Source organism: Temnothorax nylanderi, unplaced genomic scaffold (genome assembly GCF_030848795.1).
Source record: "Temnothorax nylanderi isolate EJ_2023f unplaced genomic scaffold, tnyl_v1.0 TNYL_tig0240_pilon, whole genome shotgun sequence".
NCBI lineage: Eukaryota > Metazoa > Arthropoda > Insecta > Hymenoptera > Formicidae > Temnothorax > Temnothorax nylanderi.
The window spans coordinates 159,012-182,212 of record NW_027249302.1 but is presented as its reverse complement, the minus strand read 5'-3'; the positions used below and the strand labels follow the sequence as shown (position 1 = coordinate 182,212).

Here is a 23,201-nt window from a genome sequence, read left to right as displayed (position 1 = left end):
TCCCTTCGGTGATGCTTGACGCTCCTCGAGTTCCTCTAGTAAGAATTAAGACACTGCGTGATGACCACTGATTGGTCTGCCATTAATAGGGAAGAAGTTAGTGGAAGTGAGACAAAGCTATAACATCCAAGTGAAAAGTACAAGAGTGGGGAGGCTGTCTCTCTCGATCGTTCACTATAGTTCTCTATTATTAGCGGACGGTGTCCTAACTTTTACTAGAAGAACTCTAGCTTATACCTGTTACAGTAAATCGGTCGGACGGCATCCGGATGATGACTGCCGGGAATGATGCCTTTATAGGGGTGTATCGTTACAAGTGATTAAATGTAAAAATGGCTTTGACAAAAAAATATCTAATATGTTTTAATATTTAATACCGTTCTTATTTTATAAAAAAATATGTGCGTGGCCTCCACGCGCGGCAGAAGTGAAACTTCCTAAATGTAAGAAATAGGATAGAGATGAAAAAATAAGACATTTCGACTGGAAAGTGACATATTAATCTGTTTCCATTTGTTGTGACTCTAGAAACGAAATATCGATATAAACTAGGCCAAAGTCAAATTAGCGTTAAAGCGTCTCTACATAAGTCGTTTGAATAACCCATCACCTCACACAACATACACGCAGAGTCTAGGTGATCGTGACGCTCGGATCTGACGATCGGCCATAACGCTCCCGCGAAGAATCGCGTCCATAGAAGTTTTATTTACTTCCGTGACGCTCGGATCTGACGGTCATCCGTAAAGCCCGACTACGGATTGGGATTGAGATTGGATTGAAATTTGACCAATCAGAGCAAAGTTCACTAAATTTGAGATCATTTTCTCTATTCTGATTGATTAAATTTCAATCCAATCTCAATCCCAATCCGTAGTCTAATACGGATTTAACGATCACGCGCAGAATCGCGCCCATAGTAGAATTTTCACTTTCGTGACGCTCGGATCTGACGGTCGTCCGAACGCCCACGCGCGGAATCGTGCCCATATAAGTTTCACGCGATTCGGCGCGGGAGCGTTACGGCCGGCCGTCAGATCCGAGCGTCACAAAAAACTTCTATGGGCGCGATTAGGCGTGTGAGCGTTACGAATGACCGTCAGATCCGAGCGTCACGGAAGTAAAATTTCTACTATGGGCGCAATTCTGCGCGTGAGCGTTAGTTCTACAATAGGTGTTTTAAACCCTAAGCCTTAAGAAATTGTTCAATCACAGTTGAATTTGAGGAGAATAATTGACTGTGAATAATTGACGTCAATTTCTTAGGGCTTAGGGCTTAAAACACCTATTGTAGACTAGGACTTACGGATAACCGTCAGATCCGAGCCGCACAAAAGTGAAAATTCTACTATGGGCGCAATTCGGCGCGGGAGTGTTACGGCCGATCGTCAGATCTGAGCATCACGATCACGTAGACTCTGCGTGTATGTTGCGTGAGGTGATGCGCTATTCAAACGACTTGTGTTATAGAGACACTTTAACGCGTAACTTGACTTTGGCCTAGTTTACATCGATGTTTCGTTTCTAGAGTTACAACAAATGGAAACATAGATTAATATGTCACTTTTCAGTCAAAATGTCTTATTTTTTCATCTCTATCCTATTCCTCACATTTAGGAAGTTTCACTTCTGCCGCGCATGGAAACCACGCACATATTTTTTTTAGACATCCCGTTCGGACGGAGCACCAGCGCCAGCAATTTTTGGCGGAGGTACACGGCACCACACGCTGAAGGCGAAAATATTAATATTTTTTTAACGATTTTCTTTACAATATATTCAATATATGTACTTTCAAGAAATAAAAAACTAATTTCATTAAAGAACCCCGCACCATTCTTAGGGAAAAATGTCTTTCTGCGGATTTGGCTAATTTTTGGATATGTTGTAGTTCTCGTCATTCTGAACAAATGTCTCAATGGGCACAACTTGATCCTATGAGCTGTTTCCACGCTATAAGCCCTGGAAGGTCCAGATTTGACATGTTAGGTATAGGCTTTACGACTCGATATATGTGTCACTCGGTCTAGTGTGTGTGTGTGTGTGTGTGTGTGTGTGTGTGTGTGTGTGTGTGTGTATGGGTGTGTGTGGGCGTGTGTGTGGGTGTGTGGGTGTGTGTGTGGGTGTGTGTGTGTGTGTGTGTGGGTGTGTGGGTGGGTGTGTGGGTGTGTGTGTGTGTGTGTGTGGGTGTGTGGGTGGGTGTGTGTGTGTGTGTGTGTGTGCGTGCGTGCGTGTGCGTGCGTGCGCGTGCGCGCGTGTGCGTGCGTGCGTGCGCGTGCGTGCGTGTGTGTGCGTGCGTGTGTGTGTGTGTGTGTGTGTGTGTGTGTGTGTGTGTGTGTGTGTGTGTGTGTGTGTAGAATTACGTAGGTTTATATATGCGAACCTGTGTTCCGTGCCATATTAACGTATAGTAATGCGTCACGCTCTCCCCACTTTGCCGCCTATGCGCAGACCGAGGATATTCTCTCACTGGACGGAGTATATATCAGATGTTGCGCATAGTCTGTACCAAATACTAACAAATACTCTTGAGGATATGAACATGTCTAACAAATGTCCATGCATATCATGTTAGATAATATCATATCATGTACTTATAAAAAAAACTACTATATATGCACTTTTACATATTCCTACTTGCATAACTGCTGTACATTATATAATTCTGTCTCCATACATGTTGAATGGTATACCTTTTAATATCTGTGCATATCAAATCCAAATACACACTGTCTAGCTGTTTAATTGCATACTAAATACCATGTATACTAATATATAAACTGTAGTATCAATGAATATATATTAAACTTATACATACACATTATATGTCCACTTTTATAATTAACATACATTAGAAATCCACATACTGGACTATACCACATACATCCGTTGTCTTTATACGGCTCTTGACAGTGATTGGCATCAATACAGTTAAGAGTTGAAGAAGAAAAATCGATCCTTCTTCATTCCGTTCTCCAACTTCCCGTCACTCATAATAAAAAAAATGAATCGGTTTCTGAATCGATTAAATGTTCTGAAGTCCATAAAATCATAGCATTCAGAAATAAAAATAAATGTTCTGAAGTCCATAAAATCATGGCATTCAGAAATAGAAATAGACTACGTGTGTGATGCCGTAGTGCGACCAGCACAATCAGCACGAATTGACGGCGATGATAACTTGAATAAGCGAGAAATCGCCATTATCAGACGCGATGCAAATAATCGATTACCACTTGATATAACGGATCTTACTAGAGTTTGCGCTAATTGCAATCGTTCTATTCTCTCATGAAATGGAAGCTATTGAGCGTGACCCAACTTGTTTACGATTGAATGTATTGACACAAACCTCTAATTATACCTGTATGATCTGTAATCAATATGTTAATATACAGAGATTATCAGTTGAGTAAATGTTTTTGTCACAAGGAATATTTATATACCTGAGACAGCTAAATGTTGCAGAAACCACCTAGATGATAATGGCTTGTTGTTACAATACTTATTGGATGAATTGAAGTTTGTTAACAGACTGTATGTGATACGTGGACAGCAGTTACAAATTATTCTGCAAGAATTTCAAAGAGTTAGTCAGAACGGTTGCTCATATAATGATGAAAATAGTTTTACTGATAAAGAGTTTAAATCGATAGCACCCATATCAAAGGAGCAGTTCCGCGAGTTATGTACATTTTGTGATCCAGTACCGCGAGAAGGGGGTTACAGGTATGTCGAAAAAAGATCTTCTGTTGTTTCTCTGTAAACTACGTCAGGGCTTAAGTGATGAATTTTTGAAAGTCATCTTTCATTATCCTAGCAGACAAACCGTAAGTTTAACTATTCAAACAGTGAGAGGATCCCTTATGCAACGATTTGTACCTCAAAATATTGGTTTTCAAGCAATAACGAGAGATGAATTCATTGAAAGACACGTTAATGATTTTGCTAATGGCCTGTACAATTCACAACCCAATGAACCCAGAGTAATTGGTTACATTGATAGCACCTATGCTTACATAAGAGCAGTGTATAAAACCCGAATAGGTTCTAATCGAAACTATGGCGGAGAAGGAAACACTTTGTAGCAAACAATGAAAAGAGATCTCGTACAATTTTATTTCTTGATAACAAGAAATCTGAGTATACTGCATATGTTTAAAAGCATAATCAAATGTTCATAATAAAGGAATAAATTCATTACAAAACAGAATAATTAGTTATAGTCCTTTTAATAAAAGAAATACCAACTGTTGTATGAAAATCTGCTTGTATTTGAAGAGATTTATCTTCTTAATTCTTAAGATAGATAATTTTGATTGAATAACATCTGTAGTAATTTTCAACTGATAAGTTGTGTCTGCTTTTATTAAACTATGACTTCGTAACTTTTCAAAAAAAGAACCATAAGAAAACATCTCATACTTATATCTAGATATTATGCAGAACTGCGCAAGTAGGCCAGTCATATTAGACATCGAACCTTCCAATTAATCTTCCCAGGTTGCAACCACCATGAATCGCTTCGATTTGAGATGCTCTAAGTGGGATTTATTTTGCTTCGCAAAATTAATGCGCAATAAAAAGTTATTAACAATATTATCAACAAAAAACATGATTTTTTTTATTTTTTCTCAAATATCTCGAAAACTAAGCAAGATAGGGTTACTAACTATACGTACCTTTTTTGTAGAGGGTAAAATTATCTACAATAATGATCTGAACACCATTTATCGTCAAGTCAGTCGTTTAGCTTGCACGCGCCGTCAAAGTCCGAGACTCGGATCTCGAAAACCCTCGATTTCATCGTTTTTTTGATGTTGCGCCGGTGATTTTTTTCCGTCATTTAAAATGGAATTAAAAATCTAAAAAAAATCACACATTATCTGAGAACGACAAAGAATACTTTTCATGGTGTAACCGATTTTTTAGACCCTTTTTCTTTAGTTTTTTTTAGCTATGTAAGCAAAAAATTTTGATTTTTTTTTAATAGTCTTAGTTTTTCGCTGTTTTCAGGCCTTAGAATTTATTTGAGACGAATTTTATCGTATGCATCTTGTTGTGGATGAAAGCAATAAAAATGGACCCTTGTATTTTTTTCGTACGACGAACGCTGATTTTTTTATTGACACGTAAAGTTATTCAATATTGCGCACAGGTCGGATAACGCTTTTTTTACACTAAAATAATTATTTTTCATTAAAATTTACGTGATTTTTCGCATCATTATTGAACCATATTGCAAAGCCGTTTTTTGCAATATGGTTCAATAATAATGAAAAAAATCACGAAAATTTTAATGAAAAATAATTATTTCGGTGTAAAACAAACATTATCCGACTTGTGCGCAGTATTGGATAACTTTGCGTGTCAATAAAAAAATCAGCGTTCGTCGTACGAAAAAAATACAAGGGTCCATTTTTGTTGCAAATTTCGACCACAACAAGATGCATACGATAAAATTCGTCTCAAATAAATTCTAAGGCCTGAAAACAGCGAAAAACTAAGACTATTAAAAAAAATCAGAATTTTTTGCTTACATAGCTAAAAAAAACTAAAGAAAAAGGGTCTAAAAAATCGGTTACACCATGAAAAGTATTCTTTGTCGTTCTCAGATAATGTGTGATTTTTTTTAGATTTTTAATTCCATTTTAAATGACGGAAAAAATCACCGGCGCAACATAAAAAAAACGATGAAATCGAGGGTTTTCGAGATCCGAGTCTCGGACTTTGACGGCGCGTGCAAGCTAAACGACTTACTTGACGATAAATGGTGTTCAGATCATTATTGTAGATAATTTTACCCTCTACAAAAAAGGTACGTATAGTTAGTAACCCTATCTTGCTTAGTTTTCGAGATATTTGAGAAAAAATAAAAAAAATCATGTTTTTTGTTGATAATATTGTTAATAACTTTTTATTGCGCATTAATTTTGCGAAGCAAAATAAATCCCACTTAGAGCATCTCAAATCGAAGCGATTCATGGTGGTTGCAACCTGGGAAGATTAAACGGAAGGTTAACCCCCTAAATTAGTCTAATATGACTGGCCTAAAGACACAATAAACCATTTTATAAAGTAAATTTGATACGGAATAATGCGTAGATTCCTTTAGTTTAATGAAATAATGAGTTGACTCAATGTCAGAGTCTGTGAAGATTAATAATTAATCAAGAGAAGGAAATCAATTTATAAGTAAGATAATAAATATGAAAATAGCCCATAATTTCTTCGTAATAAATCGTAAGGATAATTGAACAGAACTTGTTTTATCACGCATTAATCCATTTGTCACATGAAATAAAGTATATAGATATGCATTAGTATTCGCAATAAAAAGGAATTGCAATAAACGCGTAGCTACGCATAACTATGTTGTGAAGGTCAGTCCATATAAAATTAATTCGTTGTAGTAATAAACTCTTGGCCATGCGGAACTATGTTGCGAAGGCCATTCAATAAAAAATGTAATATAAAGACTTTAATTTATTTGAATTATATTTGTGGTTGCAACCAGAGAAAGAAAAGTACTGACGTCAGAGTCCTGAAGGGACTATCGTGTAATTCATTACGTCTCCAAGAGACGATTATAGACTTCTGCAGTGTTTTCTCGAGATTTCTGGAACCAAAGATCGAATAAGTAAGCAAGACGAATGTCTAGCATCTATTCAGGTGATCATTGGTTTTGACCCAGAAATCTAAGAGTTACCTGATCACTGTTATTTCGCAGTATGCTAAATGTAATCCTCTGCATGATTCAATTCTCTGGATAGAGAATAGTAATGGCGGTCGCCGCTCGTCAACCTCATGGATCGCCAAACGTCCAATAATGCCTTGTAATTACGTCTCACTCCAAGTAGTCTCTCCGTAACGATGCAGATAGAGAAAAGTGCGAATGCAATTGTAGTAATTATCCTTCCTTTATCACGGATATAGCTCATAAAGGCCGATTGCCAGAACTAAATACGCAGCGATGATCACTCGTGAACTCGTGAACAAGAATAAACAGGAAAGTGGCGGTTGGCCGGGCAGCGTGCCCGCGAGCACTTCCCCTTCTCAAGCGCTCCCCTCCACGCAGTAGACGCGTGGATCAGAAACAGTTGCGCAGTACGGTGTGCGCGGTGAGCGCGAAAGACAACAGTTACTAGCTAAGCAAGGCCTGCCACCTTGAGTGTGTTCACGGAATCACATACTACCGCACTACATGCAACAGATGGCAGTATACTCTCTTCTCTTCTACCGAAACGAGCGCATATTTCAAACAAGCAGTAACTTCCGTATCTTGAGACAATCTTATTGTCATCATAAAGGTCGCCATTTAGTTAAACCTGCTCTTATTGTGGCTCCGGATGGCTACATACTCACAATCCGAAGACGATATTTTTCAGATTCAAGAAATAATGATGCGGAAATGCTCCGAAATGAGTATGCCAGAGATGGTGATGCAATGAGAGCATGGTTTCAAAATAGAGACATTCTTGTAGTTGATCGCGGATACCGAGATGCTACACCTATGTTTAAAACGTTGGGAATTCACGTGAAAATGCCATCTATTCTCGAGCCTGGACAACGTCAATTTTCTACTGAACAGCGAACAAATCACGTTTAGTTACCAAAACTAGGTGGATAATTGAAGCTAGAAACGGCCATATAAAAAGTATCTTCAAGTTCTTCGCACAAACGATATTATGCCGCATATCACGAATCTCGGTGATTTCTTCCGCATAGCAGGAGCAATTATAAATAGGTATCACCCATTGATACACATGGAAGGTGCTAATGTCCAACTAGCCCAACAATTATTAAGAAAATTCCAGGAGCCAAACGTTGTGCAGGTTCGAGTAGAAGTGGAAAATCTTCATACGGGAAATGCAAAATGGATTCACTTGCACCACAACCAGATTTACGATTTTCCGCGCCTTGACATAGATTATCTTAGAGACTTGACCGTCGGAATATATCAGGTACAACTTGCAGCTGGATATATCCAAGATAGGCTTCAGCAAGAAGACAAAGAATTCCATGTAGATTTGCTCACTAATATACGTGGCTTCTTGAGAGTGAGACAATATTCACGTTTCCGGAATGCGACAACACATCAATTATGGATAGCGTACAACTCTCTTGAAAACTATGATATTGATACAGACGATATTCTTGGATATTACTGTACTTGCCAATCCGGAGCAAGAATTGTTGGATCCTGTGCACACGTAGCAAGCGTAATCTTGTTTCTGGGCTACGGAAGACACCAACCAAATATACGGTACCCTGACGCATCTTTACTTCATTCCGTATTAGATGCTGGTCAGAGACCACTACAGTAAAATCCAAACAATCTAATACTCATTGATGAGTAATAATGTTATTGATTAACACCCCTCCCCACACACACACACAGCAGAGAGGGTTTGGAGTCAAAAAATGCGGTTCGGGAGTGACGAACCGTGGGGTTAGGTTAGGTCCTTATCTCTGCTGTGACTGACACACACACACACACACACACACACACACACACACACACACACACACACACACACACACGCACGCACGCACGCACCCACGCACGTACGCACGCACGCACGCACGCACGCACGCACGCACGCACCCACACACCCACACACACACACCCAAAACCCACCCACTCACCCAAACCCACGCACGCACGCACTAGACCGAGGGTCACATATATCGAGTCAAAAAGCCTATACCTAACATGTCAAATCTGGACCTTCAAGGGCTTATAGCGCGGAAACGGCTCATAGGATCAAGTTGTGCCCATTGAGACATTTGTTCAGAATGACGAGAACTACAACATATCCAAAAATTAGCCAAATCCGCAGAAATTGATTATGTTTTATTTGTTCAGGGTCTGCTGACAACATATGGAAACATTAAGTGAAAGATACGTATGTGTAAGATATTATGTAATTAAAACACTTATCTATATACTTATTATGACTTATCCGCCTATATAGTTTGTTTAGTCTATTACTCGTTTTTTCAACATGATAATATGGAGGGACATATGTCTGATTAAAAAATTTTCATTAAGGGGGGGAAACCACTGTGACGGTCGAAAAAATTCTATTTTTGTGAATTTTTTTCGTGAGAAGTAATAAAGGACCCCGCACCATTCTTAGGGGAAAATTACACAGCTGTTTTGCTCGACCTTTACCTCTCCCCCTCTATAAGCCGCGATAACATTGTAAGAATAGATGTGCCATTGTCCGTCTAAACATCCTCCGAGACACATCTATCTCACCGCTCATCATACGTTTGCGCAATTGATTGACTAGCACTGCGAGCTGACTTTAACGATTGACATCATTTTTTGTAAGTTACGTTACGGTTTTATTTAAATTTTTATTTTTTTGACTTTTTATATGCATTTCTTTGAGGGTAAATGTTACACTGAGAAAAAAATGTTTTGGATGTTAGTAAATATTAGTTTGCATTACAACTGTGACTCCATTTACTAAAATTAAAAAAATTTTCCTTTTTATTAGTAGGGGAGACCGGGGCTAAAAGGTCAACGGGGTTGAAGCGTCAAATCAAATATGTCGGAACCTGTATATTGTGCAAACTCGCTATTAACATTGTAAACGCTGCTTATGGTACCCATGTGACCAACGGAGTTTCGGCAGGTTACCTGCCGTGTTATGATTTTTACGAGGGCAAACGTGTTTTCGGAAGGTGAAAGTGAAATTTTCTGCGCGTGGAAATTTTGTAATATCTGCAATAATATTTGCTCTCCAAATCTCGAGGTACGTGATTATAAAGAGTAATGCATGCTGAACACGAATCCAGTGTAGTTTTTTCATTATCGTTGATATCTAATATTTCGTGGGCGATCAAACCTGAAACTTGTGTTTGGAGCTAATCAGTCAGTAAGCACCCGGGGCTGGTCAGTCACTGTGGCGCGCCGGGTGCACGACTTCAGCTCACGGCGATTTCAGGTTAGGTTTCCCTCGAGCGTGATTCTGTCTTCCCTTGCACGTGCGTCAGTTTGTATAGGAGGGAAATGGTACGCACGTATCGTCGCAAAACGGGTGTTTTGGCCGACCGAAAAGATGGCGGACCGTTGTTTTTGAGATCGCTCGCGCTCACAGCACGTCGGCGAGGTACAGTGAGGAGCATAAATGAGTTCCGTTACCCGGTGAGCTACGGTGCAGAGCGGTGCAGATGAGCGCGCTACCTCTAGGTCGGTTACCGACCTACTTACAGGCACGGTCGATAAAAGGTTCAAATACAGAACCGCGAACGCGTAAAAATGGTCAGTCATGCTGTATTGCTCGCGCGTGCATTTGATTAAAAGAACATTTTTAATACAATTTGATACACACAATTAATATTTATTACATACAATATAACAATCATAGGTGATTATGTAATTATAATTGTATTATGCATCTGCAACTATTATTCCACCGACTAAGTATGTGTTTACTGGAATAATATAATTATAGATAATATGATAATTATAATTACAACATAATTACCTATAATTATTCTATTGTATCAAGAGACACGGTAGTGTCTCGCGCCAAGTATACGCGGAGCGAGGCCGACCGTGACTCTTTTACGCGACGCGACGGGTTGCGAGTACTCAAGATGTTGAGATCTCGATAACGAGTGAACGGATCAAGTTCTAAGTAGGCTTGATCAATAGCTTGAGGTCGAATTAGGGGGGGGTTTCTCTTATAATATTTCCGCTACGTGCCCTACGAGCGGAGATATTGCGACGCAAAGTCCAAATGTGAAAATTTATTTTTAAGATACTTCTTCTTCTACGTCGACCGTCTCTCATGCCATGCCATGCCATCATTTCATTGGCTGGAATCGCGTCCTTTTCACTTTTTCGACACTGGCGGCGCTTTCGCCAGCGCGCTGTCACAGTCAGTTCAGTTAATACGTGTGTGTACTGCGCGCAGTGCAGATAGTGCGTTCAGTGCGCTGTCACTGTCAGTTCAGTTAACCTATCGAGAGACACGGTAGTGAGCCGGAGCGAGACCGACCGTGACTCTTTACGCGACGCGACGATTAATATTTTTTCTGATTCAAGGTAATTGTTTTATTTACATATAATTATCCTATTATTATACGACGCGAAGCGTGACCGCACCGTGACTCTTTTACGCGACTAAGTGCATGTGACAGGAATTGTAATAGTTTACGTTTACGTGAGTATTACTTCTGTAGTAACTTATACGAACGATATCATCGTAGTTACTATAAAATCTCCAGTTTATGCGGAGGAATTATCGTATCGTTCGTAAGTTACTACAGAATTAAGTAACGCTCGCGTAAACATAGTATAGGTTAGATTACCGATTTCTTACAAATTTAACATAAAACGCGATTTTACATAAAACGCGAGATTCATTTATGAGAGCTTTCCAGCAAGCGACACAAGTCGACACAGGTATCGTTTTGTCTTTGTTACTCCAAAATGCCAAAAAAGAAAGATAGAACGACGTTTGTGTCGGCTTGTGTCACTTGCTGGAAAGCTCCCTATGTATGTAAGTTTAACGTCTATATGAAATAATTTTCCTAAATGTAATGTAAAAATAACACGATGTTATATATGCAGTTTGGCGTGAATATATATATATATATATATATATATATGTGTGTGTGTGATTTCTGCCCAGTGCTCTAAATGTTATGTGATTTTTGCCCAGTGTTTTATGCTTTGATATAGATAGAAGGAACGTGAAAAAGAGCAGGAAAAGGAAAGAACGTTAGCGGCGAAGCAGACAGAAAAGAACAAACAGAAGAGACAGATTCAAGCTTTGTCTTTTAATCTGGACGAAGCCGAAGATGTAGCTGAGATGTCTTCTGACGAAGACAATGCCGAAAAATCCCTGCAGTCAGAAAATGTGCAATCTGATGGCCCCGCGATTAAGAAGATTAAGAAAAATCCAGATGTAGATACAAGTTTCTTGCCAGATAGGGAAAGGGAGGAGGAGGAAAATAAACTTAAGGAAGAATTGAGGCAAGAATGGGCTAGAAAGCAGAACGCGTTGAAGGAAGAAGAAATTGAGATCACATTCAGTTATTGGGATGGATCTGGCCATCGTCGGAGTGTTATAATGAAGAAAGGTGAATGTCTTAGTGATTTATTAAAATACTCCAGTGTCACTTTTGGAGTAACATTGGCGTGATATATAATGTTCTACGGCATAAATTATTAAATTTTCACATACAGGTAATTCTATCTATCAGCTTCTTCAGAGATGTTTAGAAGTTTTGAGGCGTGAATTCAGCGAGCTTAAAACAGTAATGGCAGATCAGTTAATGTATGTCAAGGAGGATCTTTCTTATATTACCGCACCATTATACGTTTTACGATTTTATTGTAACTAAGGTAAAGATACTAAATGATAAAACTTATGAAGCAATATCACAATGTTGGCATGTTATTTTAATGTATGTAATATTGCGATTAGGCACGAGGAAAAAGCGAACCTCTGTTCACATTTGACGTTTACGATGATATTCGTGTTATGCACGATGCTTCTGTCGAAACCGAGGAATCACATGCCGGAAAAATTTTACTTAGGTATTTATCATTAAAAGAATACTTTGTATAATTCTCTTTTATGTTATTTCTCATTAGATCATGATACGAGAGGAACAAACACATTTTTCCAGCGAGTAGATGGGAACTTTTTGATCCAACGAAAAGTTACGACAAGTATACAGTGTCGGATAAAAATAGGAAGAAAGACAAAATCTGATAAACTTAGATTCAACGAATTGTCTAATTTCGTTTAAAGGATTCAGATTCAAAGGACTGTAATTTAGTAGAGCTACATAATCGAGTAAATGAATTAAATATTATCACATAACTAAATGAATTAAAATCACAGTCCTTAAAAATACAATGTAGCTATATATATATACGCGTATATATATTGTAATATGTTGTAATATATTGAAATATGTTGTAATTGTAATATATTGTAATATATTGTAATATATTGTAATATATATATATATACATATATATATATATTACAATCTGTTGAACAATGAATCAATTGTACGATGAAACAAAGTTATTTATCTGGTTATTAATATTTACAGTCCTTTGAATCTGAATCCTTTAAACGAAATTGGACAATTCGTTGAATCTAAGTTTATCAGATTTTATCTTTTTTTCTATTTTTATCCGACACTGTATACTTGTCGTAACTTTTCGTTGGATCAAAAGGTTCCCATCTACTCGCTGGAAAAATGTGTTTGTTCCTCTGGTACCATGATCTAATGAGAAAAAATAAAAAAATAACATAAAAGAGAATTATACAAAGTATTCTTTGAATGATAAATACCTAAGTAAAACTTTTCCGGCATGTGATTCCTCGATTTCGACAGAAGCATCGTGCATAACACGAATATCATTGTGAACGTCAAATGTGAACAGAGGCCCGCTCTTTCCTCGTGCTTATAGATATCCATTAACAGGTGGTACTTATGATCGGCAGTCCAGACTCCGAAAAATCGCATTTTGCAAAGAATTATCTGAAGGAATACGGATACGTCAACAGAGACACTTTAGGCAGCTGGCAGAAGTGCATTGCCGCAGTCCAACAATATACTTGAATCAAGGAAAAAGTATAGTTATAGACAATACCAATCCCGATCCAGCTTCGAGAAAGAGATACCGGTAGCCAAGAAGCGCAATGTCTCGGTCAGATGTTTCGTTATGACGACAAGTATAGAACACGCGAAACATAATAATAAGGTAAGGAAATTAACATTAACCGTCATCGTGTGAAAGAATCGTATGAAGTGATGTATCCGAAAATTTGAATCAATTTATTATTATATTACAGTTTCGCGAGTTGACTGATCCAAGCCACATTCCAATCAACGAGATTATTATCAACTCCTACGTGTAAGTAGATTTTAGATATATAAATTTGAATGCATTTTTACTTAAAATTCCATATATTATTTTAACCATAGGTTTAACTTTTAGGGTTTTGTTATATTACTTAAAATTATTTTCAGGATATTGTAACACCCTAGGACATGAAAAACATTGAAGAGAACAAAAAGTCGGGTAAACGAAGACGCGGTGGTGGCAACGAGGATGACAACGCAGAACAGTCTATTGGAGTGAGAAAACGAATGAAAGTAAAGAGCAAAAGGAAGTGAGGATGATATTGAATTAGATTAATCATGTTTATTGTACATGTATCTTTTCATATTCATATTGAATAATCGTAATTAGCTAATTGTCATAAGTTCATTAATGTAGGGAGCAACTTGAAAAGAAAAAAAAACCGAGACCCTTAGCAATGTGCCTCTAAATTAATAAGCGTTTGTGTAATATAATGATACGATATTGATATGACATAATTAATGGAAATGCACCGGCCATTGCGTATCATAAGCCTGAATTCTGACCATCGATTTTTGCTAGCTCACGATAATTCCTAACCGATCACAGACCCGACAAATACGGCATTGGCATTGTGGCACAGGCTGTCAAGTTGAGACTACTCTATTTTGAATTTTGTGATATAGACCGAAGGAGGCGTGTGCAATGGTCATGTCGATGTTTATAACGACTCTCCTTGTCGCACCATTCGAAGAGGTGTTTTGCGAAGACCCGTTATTCCAAGAAATGTAATAAACTTTTGAACAGTGCCTTCAGAATTATAACACGAAGGTCTACTAGAAGTATAAATGCTTTCTTACTGACAGATAATCGATAGACGAACTAACATAAGGACGAAGAATCATACAAATATCAGAGCTTAACGGAGAATGTGTATGAGGAAATTTTTTATCATATTTTCTTTTTATTCTATTTCATAAGCCTTCCGCTATTGTTTTGGAACGAGCCTTTGCTTTTTCGCGAAACTTTTCTACGATATTTACGTTTTACGATTTTACTACCTTTTAGGTTTACTCTTACAATTTTACATCACGCGCGCGCGCGGTATATTCTCTATTTGTACTACATTTATTATAACGTACAATTACAATTGCGCGATACTTTACGCGAGTAATGTATTACATTAGGTAGAGAGGAGCGTATCTAGAACGAATTGGGACACGGAGCTTGCGTTACAAACTCGACTCGCTACATTTGCAGCCTCCGAGTCGTGAAACGGTTTCGCAACGACGGGAACGCCCTACGTGCGGTACGGATATCATTAGAAATCCTTAAAAAAAAAGAAGTATTAGCCTCTGTATTTATTGGGGTGTTCGCGGCGTTTCGTGTACCGGAATGCCTCTGTCTGTGATCGCTTTAATCTTATCGAAGTGTCCAAGCGCTTGCGGCGACTCGATATTCATAATCGGTAAGCTCGCGAGAGAGAGAACAAATAAAGACAATTTGCAAGATAAAAATAAAATAACGAAGACTAATTTAGCTTAATGTGCTCCGTGCGGGAGCTTGAACACTGCGCATAATCCTTAAAGATCTCACAGGTAGATACCATTTTAAAACGATCATCATGTACCTTGAAAGTATAGACTTTGTTATGTTAATGTAATGATGAACGTCTGTAATAAAAATGCGCAAAAAATCGCACTTGATCGCATTGTCAATAATACTCGAAAAAAAAAACAAAGTGGTAGTATTATACCTCGAAATAACACCCTGTACATACTGTTTATAAAATGCGTAATACTACAAAAAGGCGTGATATTCGTACAAAATTACCTTTTTTAAAATAGAGAAGAACACGATCGCATAGTGCAGACCAAACGCTTTGGACCAAACGCTATGGTACATGAGCATATTTACAGTTCGAAGACCAAGAGGCAGAGCCGCGGGGATACGACGACAAGAAGAAAGATGTCGTCAGCTAACTACCATTGGGGTAGACGAGGCAGAAGACCGAGACAGTAACATAATTATTTTTAAGCCGTATTTTTAAGCAGTAATATAACCCGTCAGTATTATATATTCGTACCTCTGACCATACACATATGAACACACACATACAAAGTGAATATGTGAATATGCTACGTTTCTTATACATACATGAAAACATAATTGCTAAATAAACATTTAATAAAACTATTATATTGTTGTTATTTACTTCATACTTACCAAATCAAGTTTTATTTAATATGTATAATCTATTGTAACTGTAAATAAATATATTATTTACTGTATAATTAAATGCTGGTACATTCAAGAAATTTGTAATTCTGACCTGGATTTATATCCTGTCTAAACTACACATGTATGTTTAAATTAATGTTTTACCTAGTTATTGCACCAATAATGTTTAAATAAATCGTAACTTTAGTTTTTAACGCAGGAAAAGAAAATTTAACGTTTAAGCGCTAACCAATGTTGATGCATTTTTCTGAAGAAATACTTACATATTGATTTTGTTGCATATTCGAAATCTAAAATCCGAGCATGCTAGAAGCACTTTCATTATCTTCAATGTGTCAGGTATTTTAAAAGAACACTAAATTTGTCTTTAAAAATAGGCAAAATTCAAGCAGCTGTAACTTTGTTAAAAATGAACAAAATTTAAATTTAAAAAAAGGATTTTAAAGCTTGAAATCTCTACTTTTGAAAGTTTTTATCGTGGATTAAATAAGAAATGAGCATTTTGACTTTGATTGCTCATAACTTCCTTAAAAATCATCGTATTGCAATTCAAAAAACAGATTCTTAAAGCTGAAACTTTGCTTTATTGAACGGTATAATTGCCAAATTTTTTAAAATAACAAATAGACATGATACAAATGGATGAAAATAATGTAAATTATTTTTAAATGCAGAGTACTTAAAAGTACAAAAAAACATAAAGAATAAATTTATTTTATTTGTATCATGTCTACATGTTATTTAAAAAAATCTATTTTCTTAGAAATAATAGTCTGTAACACCTTTAGCTTTACAATCTGTATGTACATACTGTTTGTAAGATATATTCATTATAAGACTAGTTAAAAGAGGATGCGTAACACTACAAAATGCATGATATCAGTACAAAATTACCTTTTTCAAAAAAGGTAAAAAAAAAGGCGCCAAGTACACGCGTGGTTGTTACCTCGAAAAAAACCAAGTGGTAGTATCATTAATTTTAAATTAAAAAATAAATAAAATCTATTCTAACCTAGGTGGTAGTAGCTTTAATTTTTCTTAACAAAATTATTACATTACAAAATTGTTACTTTATTCAATCCAAGTGATATCTACCTCAAAAAACTTAAATAACAAGTGGAATCTATTTAAAAAAAATATGTGAAATCTTTTAATACTGCGCCAATTACAAAGAGAGAATATATATAGGTATATATATACATATATATCTTAACAAAATTATTATTATATCACAAAATTGCGTTACCAAACTCAATCCAAGTGATACGTACCAACCTAAGTGGTAGTAGTCTTATTTCTCCTTAACAAAATTATATCACAAAATTGCGTTACCTAACTCAACCTAAGTGATATGTTATTTCAAAAAAATATATAAAATCTTTAAATTACGCCAACTATAAAAAGAATATATATATTGCTTTGAAAAATAATTGTAGTGCAACTACTCTTAAAAAATAAAACAAAATTGTGTTACCTAACTTAACCCAAGTGGTATGTATCTTTGTATTCCTAATAAGGATCTTTCCCAGGTAGCAAGACTCGTCATTTTGACGTCAATTGACGTCAAAAGTCTGTCATTTTGACGTCTTTTGACGTCATTTGACGTCAAAATGACGAGTGCTTGCTACCTGGGTTCTATCAACCCAAGTGGTAGTAGTTTTAATTCTTCTTGATAAAATTATAATATTACAAAGAATCATTTTAATCACAAAAAATTAAAGAGGAAACATTATAAAATAAAAATATTTAATTAAAATAAAATAAATAAATTTTTCTTGTATTATATAGACATGCACGCGCGCTATTTAACTTTAATATTTCACTGTTACTATTACACTATTAACCACACAACTGTCAAAATATGCCATGACAGCCGGTCATGAAGTAAGCACAAGAGAACCAATCCGCATTGCGGAAAAGCGACAATAATATTTCGATAGATTCGAGTATGGATGACATGCCCTTTTTAGAAGAGGATGCGTAACACTACAAAATGCATGATATCAGTACAAAATTACCTTTTTCAAAAAAGGTAAAAAAAGGGCGCCAAGTACACGCGTGGTTGTTACCTCGGAAAAAAACCAAGTGGTAGTATCATTAATTTTAAATGCAAAAAAAATAAAATCTATTCTAACCTAGGTGATAATAGCTTTAATTTTTCTTAACAAAATTATTAAAAACAGAAGTCGTTTTTGTTCAACCCAACTGGCCTAATAATTAATATATTTAAACTCACAACGTTTTGAAAAATTATCTCACAAAATTGTCTCACAAAAGTTGTCTCACAAAATTGTCTGACAAAAATTGTCTCACAAAATTGTCTCACAAAAATTGTCTCACTTAATTGTCTCACAAAAATTGTCTCACAAAATTGTCTCACAAAAATTGTCTCACAAAATTATTAAATTACAAAATTGTTACTTTATTCAATCCAAGTGATATCTACCTCGAAAAAACCTAAATAACAAGTGGTATCTATTTAAAAAAAAATATGTGAAATCTTTTAATACTGCGCCAATTACAAAGAGAGAAATATACCTTAACAAAATTATTATTATATCACGAAATTGCGTTACCAAAATCAATCCAAGTGATATATATATACCTTAACAAAATTATTATTATATCACAAAATTGCGTTACCAAACTCAATCCAAGTGATACGTACCAATAACCTAAGTGGTAGTAGCCTTATTTCTCCTTAACAAAATTATATCACAAAATTGCGTTACCTAACTCAACCTAAGTGATATGTTATTTCAAAAAAATATATGAAATCTTTAAATTACGCCAACTACAAAGAGAATATATATATTGCTTTGAAAAATAATTGTAGTGCAACTACTCTTAAAAAATAAAACAAAATTGTGTTACCTAACTCAACCCAAGTGGTATGTATCTTTGTATTCCTGAGGATCTTTCTATCAACCCAAGTGGTAGTAGTTTTAATTCTCCTTGATAAAATTATAATATTACAAAGAATCATTTAATTATTTTAATCACAAAGAATTAAAGAGGTAACATTATAAAATAAAAATATTTAATTAAAATAAAATAAATAAATTTTTCTTGTAAAAAACTTGGCGCTGCTTTTTTAAAGTCTATCCAGACAAATTTGCATCGCGCATAAACATAAGCGTAAGAAATTGATTGGTTCATATATATGTGCAAAAAGAAATAGACCAATCCATCTCTTTATGCATATGCTTATGCACCTATGCAAGTTTGTCTGGATTAACCTTAAAAAAGCAGCGCCAAGTTTTTTACAAGAAAAATTTATTTATTTTATTTTAATTAAATATTTTTATTTTATAATGTTACCTCTTTAATTCTTTGTGATTAAAATAATTAAATGATTCTTTGTAATATTATAATTTTATCAAGGAGAATTAAAACTACTACCACTTGGGTTGATAGAAAGATCCTCAGGAATACAAAGATACATACCACTTGGGTTGAGTTAGGTAACACAATTTTGTTTTATTTTTTAAGAGTAGTTGCACTACAATTATTTTTCAAAGCAATATATATATTCTCTTTGTAGTTGGCGTAATTTAAAGATTTCATATATTTTTTTGAAATAACATATCACTTAGGTTGAGTTAGGTAACGCAATTTTGTGATATAATTTTGTTAAGGAGAAATAAGGCTACTACCACTTAGGTTATTGGTACGTATCACTTGGATTGAGTTTGGTAACGCAATTTTGTGATATAATAATAATTTTGTTAAGGTATATATATATCACTTGGATTGATTTTGGTAACGCAATTTCGTGATATAATAATAATTTTGTTAAGGTATATTTCTCTCTTTGTAATTGGCGCAGTATTAAAAGATTTCACATATTTTTTTTTAAATAGATACCACTTGTTATTTAGGTTTTTTCGAGGTAGATATCACTTGGATTGAATAAAGTAACAATTTTGTAATTTAATAATTTTGTGAGACAATTTTTGTGAGACAATTTTGTGAGACAATTTTTGTGAGACAATTAAGTGAGACAATTTTTGTGAGACAATTTTGTGAGACAATTTTTGTCAGACAATTTTGTGAGACAACTTTTGTGAGACAATTTTGTGAGATAATTTTTCAAAACGTTGTGAGTTTAAATATATTAATTATTAGGCCAGTTGGGTTGAACAAAAACGACTTCTGTTTTTAATAATTTTGTTAAGAAAAATTAAAGCTATTATCACCTAGGTTAGAATAGATTTTATTTTTTTTGCATTTAAAATTAATGATACTACCACTTGGTTTTTTTCCGAGGTAACAACCACGCGTGTACTTGGCGCCCTTTTTTTACCTTTTTTGAAATATGAAAAATTGTTTCGCGATATTTTATAATTTTTACGATGTCGTATTATTTTCAGTATCTTATTTATAAGTAAATAAAATATTAAAATTAAAAGCTAAGTAATGTTACGGCCGATATTCCGAGCAATATTAGGGTATTAATAAAAAGCTATATATACATTTTGAATTATAATTATCGAGTCAACGTTTCGACCTACTTGGTCTTTCTCAGGGCATTACATTCAAACTTACAAGTAATATAAATAAAAATAATAATAACTGTTAGAGTTCACATTATCAACACTGAAAATTATAGTCATCGCCGATGGAACGATTACGACACGCAAAAGAAATAAAGTCAAAGCCAACTTCGAATTAAACGCCGTCACAGGCCACATAATTACAATAATTGTTACCGATTACAATAAATCCTGATCTGAGTTGCAGCTGACGGAGATGCTAATTTTGTGCATTTTCTGTATATTTTAAAAGGGGCAGTCCTCTGTATGATCCTGGTATCAGCCATGCTCAACGTCGGAAATTGTCATGTCCAATATTAAATGGAAGTAGAGATCGGTTTTGTGTCAAGAACCTTTTAAAATATACAGAAAATGCACGAAATTAGCATCTCCGTCAACTGCAACTCAGATCAGGATTTATTGCAATAGGTAACAATTATTGTAATTATGTGGCCTGTGACGGCGTTTAATTCGAAGTTGGCTTTGACCTTATTTCTTTTGCGTGTCGTAATCGTTCATCGGCGATGACTATAATTTTCAGTGTTGATAATGTAAACTCTAACAGTTATTATTATTTTTATTTATATTACTTGTAAGTTTGAATGTAATGCCCTGAGGAAGACCAAGTAGGTCGAAACGTTGGCTCGATAATTACAATTCAAAATGTATATATAGCTTTTTATTAATACCCTAATTAATTAATATTGTTCGGAATATCGGCCGTAACATTACTTAGCTTTTGCTTTCGACGAGCGATAACACGTCCTATTTTTTTATATTAAAATTAAAGTAGGTAAATTAAGGATTAATCGGATACGAAATCTATTTTGTAATATTTTATGAATTCCTAGATTCTTCTAATTTGAACATTAAGTTTATAATGCGAGTTTTATCCATTTTTGCTTTTTACAAAATGTCTTTCCTAACATTGAAATATCTTCTTATATAAGAAGAAAATATTTTTATATGTAAGTGATGGTATCTCGTGTTTATGGTAATTGGAATTATTTTCTGAGAAAGAGAAGCCATTTTTTATGTGCTATAAATTGTGAAGAAGTATATAAAGTCTGCGATATTATCACGTAGCTGTTAACCATTATTTTCACAAATATTATATTATTTTTATTATCTTTTTTATACAAAAAATTAAGGATTAAACGGATAGAAAGATATTCGTAACATGATATAGGGGAGACCGGGGCTATATCTGTCTACGGGGGCTATGTGTCCACAGTACTGCTATTTCAAGTTTTAAGAGACAGATGTCTCTAACATTGTAACAAGTAGTTAAAAAATGCTCTACGTAAGATACTTAAATGTTGTTTGTTTTTTTGCGATGCCTCTCGCAGACGCTATATACGTTAAAAGAAAAGCAAAAACAATTATTCACATTTTTCGACGGTCGAAAAATTTGCTGTACGACAGTAGTTTAATTCAAATTAAAGTAAGCAATTCATAATATTATCAATTAATATATAGTTATCAGGTGTGAGAAGCGTCAAATCTTAATTCCGCATTATCTAAAATTGGCAACATGTTAAAGACTGAAAAACATGGTCGGGGCTATCTGTCCTATTTTTGATTGCAATGTGTCCACACTTTAATGACGAATTGTTCTTTTATAAATAGATAATAGTGCGTAACTACAAAAGAAAGACTTTCCTTAAGATGGATAAGGTAGACATATCCAATAAATTATATTTAGAGCGATTAAAGGAATAAAAATTGAGCGAGAATCTTTTCGTAAAAACAGCGTTAGATTTTGGAATAAATGTTCCGGCTCTTACTCGCTACTGTAAAAAAGTGACCTACGAGCAACTACTTGATCCTGCGATTCAAGAATTGTCACAAAATTTTTATTTTAAAAATACACTTTAAGTTAAATATATGAGTTTGTCTTAAATTATTGAGTATTTTCTATTTCAAACGCTGCCGAGGATAAAGTAGACCCCAAATAAAAAAAAAGATTAAAGAATTGAGGGGATAAAAGAAACTCATCACATTGATTTTGCAACAGACTCAAAATCAGTTTGATGCCACCGTATATAAAGAAAAGTCAGCTCTACGCAGGAAACTTGTCAAAAAATCTGCACAAAGTGCCTACTACTTCTCTGACTCCAACGACTAGGCAGTTTTTTCAATATTATATATTAATAATAAATAATATTATAAATAAGTATAAAAAATAATATAATGTGTTTTTTATTATGTGGACAGATAGCCCCTCGAATGTGGACAGATAGCCCCGCATTTGTGGCTATCTGTCTGCGCTTGACTTGTCCACTTAAAAAATTCGCCTCTTTAAAATGTTAAAAGATCAACGATTCTAATTATGTTTTTTTTTTAATAGCAAGGTTGAAAGGTTATACCATTAAAATTTTAGCCAAATATCTTTATTAGTTTTTTAGTAAACTTGAAAAAAGCGTAAAGTGTGGACACATAGCCCCGGTCTCCCCTATGTTGTCGAGATGTTTCGAGTTTCGAGATGTTCTTTGTCTTAATATTTGGTGGTTCTGAAAAGAACCGATTGTTTTGCTTGGCCCTGGAGCGAATTTTAATAATCCGTCTTCATT

The 23,201-nt window shown here is 35.1% G+C and overlaps 1 protein-coding gene and 1 long non-coding RNA gene across 4 annotated transcripts in view; one reads left to right on the top strand and one right to left on the bottom strand.

Annotated features, from left to right (window-relative positions):
• The window catches only part of LOC139779760 (uncharacterized), a 152,796-nt gene that overhangs the window by 10,841 nt on the left and 118,754 nt on the right, over nt 1–23,201 (bottom strand). The window lies entirely within an intron of this gene.
• Nucleotides 10,530–16,048, top strand: LOC139779758 (uncharacterized). Of its 3 annotated transcripts, none has more exons than XR_011719990.1 (7): nt 10,530–11,065; nt 11,705–12,105; nt 12,212–12,370; nt 13,491–13,750; nt 13,842–13,903; nt 14,020–14,162; nt 15,700–16,048. It is a non-coding gene; the product is annotated as an uncharacterized lncRNA (long non-coding RNA). The 3 variants fall into 3 exon arrangements; XR_011719989.1 differs by having other exon boundaries at nt 11,685–12,105; nt 13,471–13,750; XR_011719988.1 differs by having other exon boundaries at nt 10,531–11,065; nt 13,471–13,750.